Source organism: Mesocricetus auratus, unplaced genomic scaffold (genome assembly GCF_017639785.1).
Source record: "Mesocricetus auratus isolate SY011 unplaced genomic scaffold, BCM_Maur_2.0 Super-Scaffold_100003, whole genome shotgun sequence".
NCBI lineage: Eukaryota > Metazoa > Chordata > Mammalia > Rodentia > Cricetidae > Mesocricetus > Mesocricetus auratus.
Genome location: NW_024429188.1, coordinates 42,629,231 through 42,637,561, shown reverse-complemented (window position 1 = coordinate 42,637,561; position 8,331 = coordinate 42,629,231).

Genomic DNA, 8,331 nt, shown 5'->3' with positions numbered 1-8,331 from the left:
AAGACATAAGCTATCATTTAAATTCCTCATCCATTACATTTATGATGTTTGCCTAACTCCCCAATTCAGTTTTTCCCTTTTAAAAACCCAGACTGCAGTTACTAGGGGTCGATCTCCTCTGCCCCTGCGAGGGTCATGAGTTTGGCCCCAGTGCACTGGTTCCCCGAATAAACCTCGTGTGCTTGCAAGCAAGAACGGTCTCTCTTGAATTATTGGGGCGTTGGCTTATCCCGAGACTTGAGTGAGGGTCTCCCCACTCTGGGGGGTCTTTCAGTTGGGGGCTCGTCCGGGATTTGTGACCACCCAAATTCTTGGGGACCCCTCTTGGAGGTAAGATTCTGTCTTTGTCTGTGTCTTTGTTTGCCGGCTGTCTGAACTGTCTGAATCTGGTACTTTTGGTTTGCAGTCGTCCGCACTCGTGAGAGCAACGATCTCCCTTATCCGGGATGGAGGGGAGAGTTATCAACAGACGTGTCAGGAGATAACCGACTGTTGCCCTGGGAGACGTCCCAGGAGGTCTGAGGGAAGTCCGGGGACGCCCGGAAATTTCCCATCTGGGTGCGGAGGAGAGACTTTGGGTCCCCTCGGCTGTCTGATTCTGTTTCCTAGTGTTGAAGTCCCCGCAAGAGGCGGGCTCTGGTTTCAGCTTTCTCTATCTTTTTGAGTGTTCTGTTTGTCTTCTTTTGTGTGACTTGGACAATGGGACAGACTGTCAGTACTCCTCTTTGTCCACTGGATGGAAATTAGAACTAGGGCACGCAACCTGTCTGTAGAAGAAGGGACCTTGGAGAACTTTTTGTTCTTCAGAATGGCCAAACGTACAACGTTGGCTGGCCTCCGGAGGGTACACTTGACCTTACTGTGATTTCTGCCATTAAGAATATGGTTTTTCAGAAGAGACCAGGGCCTCACCCTGACCAAGGACCTTATATTTGTGTCTGGGAAGATCTGGCGCAAGATCCTCCAGCCTTGGACCCAGAAAAGTAAGCCAGGCTCCCGAGTCCTGGCACTCCACAACACGGAGAAAAAAACCAAAGCAGAAATGGCGGAGTCTAAGATGGGCGTTGGTGGCGCATGCCTTTAATCCCAGCACTCGGGAGGCAGAGGTAGGCGGATCTCTGTGAGTTCGAGGCCAGCCTCCAAAGCCACAGAGAAACCCTGTCTCGAAAAACCAAAAAACAACAACAGCAAAAAAAAAGAAATGGCGGAGTCTAAACCGCCAAATAAGACTCAATCCTCGGCTCCTCCTAAGATATATCCCGAAATTGAGGAGCCTCCAGAATGGCCTAGTATCCCACTCCCTTATCCCCTCCTGATACCCCCTCAGAATCCTCAACAGGGTGCCGTTGGAGGACCAGCAGAGGGACTGGCCGCTGGGACCAGGATCAGACACGCCCAGAGTCCTGAGGGTCCAGATTCAACTACAGTGTTGCCTCTGCATGTATACGGCCCCCCACCAGCGAACCCTGACCAGCTGCAATTACTCCAGTATTGGCCCTTCTCTTAGGCCGACCTCTACAATTGGAAATCTAACCATGCCCTCTTTTCAGAAAATCCCTCAAGCCTTACAGGTATGATGGAGTCCCTCATGTTCTCTCACCAGCTTACTTGGGATGATTGTCAACAGCTTTTGCAGGTTCTTTTCACCACCGAGGTGGTGAAAGTATTCTTTAGAGAGAATACTTTTGGCGGCGCGGAAGAATGTGCCTGGAATTAATGGTCAACCAACTCAACTTCAGAATGAAATAGATGCAGGCTTCCCCTTAAATCATCCTAGCTGGGACTACAACACAGCTGAAGACGATGGTACATGGTTCTGGACTTGAAAGACGCGTTCTTTTGCCTGAGACATCCTACAAGCCAGGCAATCTTTGCTTTTGAGTGGAGAGACCCAGATTGGGGACAGGCTGGACATATGACTTGGACACGTCTGCCTCAGGGATTCAAAAACTCCCCCACTCTCTTCGACAAAGCCCTCCATCGAGATTTGGCTCTGTTCAGGTCAGAATATCCTCAAGTTACCCTACTTCAATATGTTGATGATTTGCTCCTAGCTGCTGTCACCGAGCAAGAGTGCAGACTGGGGACTGAGAGATTACTGACTGAACTGGGTGAGTTGGGGTACAGGGCTTCAGTAAAGAAAGCCCAGATTTGTCAGACAGAAGTAACCTACTTGGGTTACACTCTTAAGGAGGGGAAGCGATGGCTGACTGAAGCTAGGAAAAAGACTGTGACACAAATCCCTACTCCTGCAACCCCAAAGCAAGTGAGAGAATTTCTAGGTACTGCAGGGTTTTGTAGACTCTGGATTCCAGGTTTTGCCACCCTGGCAGCCCCACTCTACCCCCTCACTAAGTAGACTGGGACTTTCTCATGGACCCTTGACCATCAGAAAGCCTTTGAAGAGATCAAGAGAGCTTTACTCAGTACACCAGCCCTAGCCCTGCCAGACCTGACAAAGCCATTCACTCTCTATGTAGATGAAAGGGCAGGAATAGCACGAGGGGTCCTAACTCAGGCCTTGGGACCATGGAAGTGACCTGTGGCCTACCTGTCAAAGAAATTAGATCCTGTAGCCAGTGGATGGCCATCTTGCCTAAAAGCCATCGCCACAGTGGCACTGCTTATCAAAGATGCTGACAAACTAACTTTAGGTCAACAGACTGTAGTGGTAGCCCCACATGCCCTGGAAAGCATCATCAGACAATCGCCTGCTCGCTGGATGACCAATGCCCGCATGGCTCACTATCAGAGCCTCTAGTTAACTGAGAGAGTGCTGTTTGCACCCCCGGCTATCCTAAACCCTAAACCCCGCCTCCTTGCTGCCAGAGACAGACTACTCATTACCGGTACACCAATGTATGGACATCCTGGCAGAAGAAACCGGAACCAGGAAAGACCTCACTGATCAGCCATGGCCAGGGTGCCCTAATTGGTACACGGACGGTAGCAGCTTCATGGTTAAAGGTAAGCGGAGAGCTGGGGCGGCGGACCATCTGGGCCAGCAGCTTACCCGGGGGAACTTCGGCCCAAAAAGCTGAGCTGATGGCACTCACCCAAGCCTTGCCGCTGGCAGAAGGAAAGGCTATCAACATCTACAGGGACAGCAGGTACGCTTTCACCACCGCTCACATACATGGGGCAATTTATAAACAGAGTGGGTTACTCACGTCGGCTGGAAAGGGCATTAAAAATAAAAAAGAAATCTTAAGCCTGTTAGAGGCCATACATTTGCTAAAGAAACTGGCCATTATACATTGTCCCAGCCACCAGAAGGGCCAAGATGTCATAGCTAAGGGAAATCAAATGGCTGACACGGCTGCCAAGCAGGCGGCTCAAGGAGCTATGATCCTCACAGATGAAAAAAAACTAAGGAACCTAAAGACTATTATGACATTAGTGAAACTAGCTTCAGGTATACCCCTGAAGATTATAAGCAGATGGAGAAACTAAAAATTGAACATGGCTACTCCCCCCCATGGAGTAGCTGAGACAGAAGAAGGCAAATCCATACTACCCCAAGTGGAGGGACGACATTATGTCACCAATCTACATCAACTAACTCATCTAGGGACAAAGAAGCTAAAGGACATTATACGTCACTCCGATTATCATGTCATGGGCCTCTCGGACATTGCTAAAAAAGTAGTTCAGAATTGCAAGGCCTTTGCCTTAATCAATGCTAGACATCACCTAGGTGCCCCCGGCAAACGCCTCCAGGGAGACAGGCCAGGAGCATACTGGGAGGTCGATTTCACAGAAGTTAAACCAGCAAAATATGGTAACAAATATTTATTAGTTTTCATAGATACCTTCTCAGGATGGGTAGAGGCTTTCCCTACAAAGAGGGAAACAGCCAATGTGGTAGCAAAGAAGATACTGGAGGAGATTTTCCCACGATTAGGCATCCCTAAGGTAATTGGATCAGACAATGGCCCTGCCTTCGTAGCCCAGGTACGTCAGGGACTGGCCACCCAACTGGGGATTAATTGGAAATTACATTATGCTTATAGACCCCAGAGCTCAGGACAGGTAGAAAAAAATAAATAAAACATTAAAAGAGACCTTGACTAAATTAACCTTAGAGACCGGTGGAGAGGACTAGACAGCCCTCCTGCCCTTAGCCTTGTTCCGAGTACAAAACACCCCAGGGAAATTTAAGCTCACACCATTTGAGCTCCTCCATGGGGGACCGCCCCCCTCACCAGAAGCAGGAGGGGTGCTTGATCTTGATGCCTCTTTCTCCCAATCCCTGTTAGCTCGTTTAAAGGCTCTTGAACTGGTCAGAAAGGACGCCTGGGAACAGCTAAAAGGAGCATACAAACCGGGAACCACAGCTGTACCACATAAGTTCCAAGTGGGAGATTCCGTCCTGGTTCGGCGTCATCGATCAGGCAACCTCGAACCCAGATGGAAGGGACCCTACCTGGTGCTCCTGACAAATCCCACCACCATCAAGGTTGACGGCATCCCAGCTTGGATCCACGCATCCCATGTCAAAGCAGCCCCTCCTGCGACCCAAGATGATTTCTGGAAGCTGGAATGGACTGGTGATCCTCTTAAACTGCATTTATGTCGCCTGCTCACCACAGAAGAATAGAAATCCCCATGCTCCTCAAGTATTAATCTGGCAGGTTCTATCACAAACTTGGGATGTAGTCTGGTCCACCTCTAAAGTCGCTCCCCCTGGTACTTGGTGGCCCCCTTTATTTCCTGAAATCTGTGCCCTGATGGCAGGGTTAGACTTATGGGACATTCCTGGGATGACTCATGAAGAAATACCCTTAGAAGAGGTGCATTTACAAAAACGGTCCCTTCATCAAGGAACAGTTTCACAGGGCCACACAAAACTGGTACGAGGGCTGGTTCAGCAGATCGCCATGGATGACGACTTTGCTTTCTGCCCTGATGGGTCCCTCACTGATCTTGCTTCTTCTGCTGACCATAGAACCTTGCATAATTAATAGATTAATTGCTTTTATTAGACAAAGAGTTAGTGCTGTACAGATTCTTATGCTACGCCAACAGTATCAGAGATTAGAACAGGGCAATGCAGACTATATAGAGTCAGAAATTTAGTTCTGCAGTTCTATGATTAGAACTGCTTACTAAAAGAAGTGGGGAATGAGAGATCCCAACTCAACATTTTTAGATCCCCTAGCGACTAGCCCGTCACAGAGTGACTTGCCCTTCTGCCCTCTCCTGAGAAACCGGAGACCTCAAGATAAACCTAAAAGATAACCCTACCTTATCCAGGAACTAGCTCACCACACTCCTGCTCAATGTTTAACTGTGAAATGCCTAAAGAATGCTTGCTTGAGATAACCTTCCTGTTAAGACATAAGCTATCATTTAACTTCCTCATCCATTACGTTTATGATGTTTGCCTAACTCCCCAATTCAGTTTTTCCCTTTTAAAAACCCGGACTGCAGTTACTAGGGGTCGATCTCCTCTGCCCCTGCGAGGGTCATGAGTTTGGCCCCAGTGCACTGGTTCCCCGAATAAACCTCGTGTGCTTGCAAGCAAGAACGGTCTCTCTTGAATTATTGGGGCGTCGGCTTATCCCGAGACTTGAGTGAGGGTCTCCCCACCCTGGGGGGTCTTTCACTTTCTGTCCTTCATTTTCAGAAGCCAGGTAAGCCTGAGCCCCCTGTTTTTTGGCAAGACATTTTCTGGGGAGATGCAACATGCATGTCTGTTCACTCCAGATAGGTAGCCCACGACAGGCAAAATATGGATGCCACTAAAGTCCAATTTGGTGTACCAATGAGTTTTTTGAGGTTACTCACAAGAGTATGAGTGTGGGGTTCCTTAAGGACCAGAAATGATTCAAAGACAGCTGCATAACCAAGGCCCACCCCAGCTGAGAACCTGGAGCACAGTCTGCAGAAAGCTCAATGGGTTGAAGATTGTGTGTACCAGGTGCTCAGTTGTTCCAAACCTCTTCCAGGCAGTTTGACTGGTTTCTGCTTCTTCCAGGCAGCTGGTCCTGTCTCAGTCTTCTTTTCAGCTTGGTTCATCTGCAAGCAATTCTGGCAGGGAGAGGGCCTAGTGAATCTGGTCAGTTTCAGGGACTTCCTATGATCAAATTAATACCAATGCTCAATGATTTTGTCAGAAACTACCACAGGCCAGCTCTCCAAGAAACTTGGAAAAACTCTTCAGAGTCCACAAGAGCCATATCAGAACTTTATTTCTCATTTGTTACAGGCAGTGAGTCATATTTTTGTTGATAGAGACACAGATGCTTTATTAGTCTGACTGTTTGCTTTACTCCATACCTTGAGGCTATACCCTCGACCTCTGAATATTTACATTGACAGTATATACATTGTACAGGTTAACCAAATACTTCCTGGTGCTCTTATACAGTAGACTGAGAAAAAAGAACTAGTTCATTTGTTTCAACAGGTGCATCAACAGTTCAAAAATCGGGAGGCGCCTTATTTTCTCCAAAACATTTGAACACATTCTGGGCTCCCTGGTCCTTTGGCAGAAGTAAATCAAATTGTCGATCTAGCCTTTCACCATCTTATTTAGGTGGTTCCTGAGTCTGTTTGATTTAAGCAAGCTATAGACTCTCAGGCACTCCATCATTAACCATCTACTGTGGTTTGGTGTCAATTTCAGTTATATAGAGAACAGGCACAACAAATTATTACAGACTGCTCTGGCTGAGTAACTTCTCTGCCACTCCTTGATATAGTATTAATCCTTGAGACTTATTGCCTAATGCATTACAGTTGATGGATGGATGGAATCTGTTGAGCATTGCGTTATCTATTGCCTGCTATCTTTTTCTATAACTGGCCTTCCAAAAATGTTGAAAATAAATAATGCTCCTGCATATAATTCTGATGCTTTTAAGAAATTTTGTATCAGCTTGGGAATTGCACATAAAACAGGGCTCCCTTACAGTCTTCAAGACATGGATCTATGAATATTTATGCTCACATACTACTCCTACTAACCTTTTTTATTTTAATTTCATTTTACATTCCAATCACAGATCTTCCTCCCCCATCCTCCCTCATCTTCCCCTCCCCAGCCCACCACCATCCACTCCTCTCAGAGGGTAAGGGCTCTCATGGGGAGTCAACAAAGCCCAGCCCATTAAGATGAAGCAGGTCTAAGCCCCTTCCCACTGAATTAAGGCTGAGCATAGCATCCCACCATAAGGAAGAGGCTCCCACAAGATAGCTCATGCATCAGAAATATATCCTGGTCGTACTGCCAGGGGCCCCACATGCAGAAGGCCTAGCTCTGTCCGATGGAGACTTCACAGCTGTCAGTCTAGAGTTCATGAGTTCTCAGGAGCTTGGTTCGACTGTCTCTGTAGATTTCCCTTTCATAATCTTGACCTCCCTTGCTCATATACTGTCTCCTCCCTTTCTTCAACTGGATTCCCCGAGCTCTGTCTGGTGTTTGGTTTTGGATCTCGGCATTTGATTCCATCAATTACTGGATGAAGACTCTATGTTGATAGTTGGGGTGTTCACCAATCTAATTACAGGGGAAGGCCAATTCAGGCACTCTCTCCACTATTGCTAAGAGTCTTGGTTAGGGTCTTGTTGATTCCCGAGAATTCCCCTAGCACCAGGTTTCTACCTAACCCAATAATGGCTCTTTCTATCAAGATATTTTTATTGCTCTCCCACTCTGCCCCTCCCCCAACTCCACCATTCAGTTCTCCCACGTTCTCATCCCCTTTACCACCCCTCCAATCTCCAGTTAACCCAGGAGATATCATCTAATTCCCGTTCCCAGGGCAATCCATGTGTCCCTCTTAGGGTCCTGTTTGTTACTTGGCTTCTCTGGAGCTGTGGATTGTAGTCTGGTTATCCTTTGATTACATCTAGTACCCACTTACCAGTGAATACATACCATGTTCATCTTTTTGAGTCTGGGTTACCTCACTCAGGATGTTTTTTTCTAGTTCCATTCATTTGCCTGCAAATTTCATGATGCAATTTTTTTATGGCTGAGTAATACTCCATTGAGTAAATGTATCACATTTTCTTTATTCATTCTTTGGTTGAGGGGCATCTAGGATGTTACATTACAAGAAAATGCTACTATGCACATAGTTGAGCAAGTGTCCTTGTGGTATGATTGAACATCCTTTGGGTAAATGCCCAACAGTGGTATCACTGGGTCTTGAGGTTGATTGATGCCCAATTTTCTGAGAAACTGTCATGCTGATTTCCAAAGTGGCTGTATAAGATTGCATTCCCACCAGCAATGGAGGAGTGTTCCTTCTATTCCACATTCTCTCCATAAGCTGTCCTCAGTATTTTTCATCTTAGCAATTCTGGCAGGTATAAGATTAG